This window comes from Egretta garzetta, unplaced genomic scaffold (genome assembly GCF_000687185.1).
Source record: "Egretta garzetta isolate BGI_Z169 unplaced genomic scaffold, ASM68718v1 scaffold615, whole genome shotgun sequence".
In the NCBI taxonomy this organism is placed as follows: Eukaryota; Metazoa; Chordata; class Aves; order Pelecaniformes; family Ardeidae; genus Egretta; species Egretta garzetta.
Window position 1 is genome coordinate 807350 of NW_009259857.1, and position 924 is coordinate 808273.

Below are 924 nucleotides of genomic sequence, written 5' to 3' on the forward strand. Positions count from 1 at the left end.
CACGCTGCCCTCGCACTCCTGGAAAGGAAACCTGTGTTCAGCTGCCGATACGGGTCCAACGGCAAAACAAGTTTCTATTCCCGCAGCAGCAAGCTGCCGGCCTCTGTACAAAACCGCCTTTGTGTGCCAAAGCTGGGCTGCAGCTGCTGGGGTGGCAGGGGGTGCTGCCTGCAGGGTGGGCACCCCCGGGGCCAAATCCCTATAGCGGCACTGGGGAGCCCTGCACGTGCTTGTGGCTGGCCAGGAGGACACGAGAGCCCCATCGTCCACATCCCCAGGGGGTGCCCAAAGACGTCAGGGAACCAGCACAGACAAAGGGCCCTGGCACTGCTGGGGGTTGGGTCCTGCTCCCACGGGACACCCAGCCAGGTCCCGTCTGCGTCAGCCCCCCTGGGCTCTGCCTTCCCCGAGCCAAGGCACACCGACCGGCTGCTCCGGTACTTGCAGGGCAGCATCCGACTGGCTCCCTGGCTGAGGGCAAAGGGCGAGTTTCCTCCTGGCTCCGAGATTTGCTCCCACCTGAGGCTGGATGCTGATGGTTTAAGCGTTTCTGGTGTTAATGTGGAGGTCACACCAGTTCCAAGGTTTGGGTCGGGGCACGGTGGAAGGTGGGATGGGAGCTGTGGTCACCATCACCGCAGTGAGTGGCTGAGCTGGGCTGGCCACAGCAGGGGAAGCCCCCCTTGGCATATGCGTAGGCGGCCAGCGATGCCACCAAAGCTAGAGGGGGGCAGGAGGAGAGTATGTTCGTCATGCACATCCTTGTAGCATCTTCCCATAGCAAATGTGGGCTTGATGGGCCTTGTGCATACAGTGCATGAAAAAAATCCTCTTTTTTTTTTTTTTTTTTTTTTTTTTCAAAAAGCACATAAAAATCCCTTCAGCCTTTTTTTCTGGGGTTTTTTTTTTTTTTTTTTTTTTTCC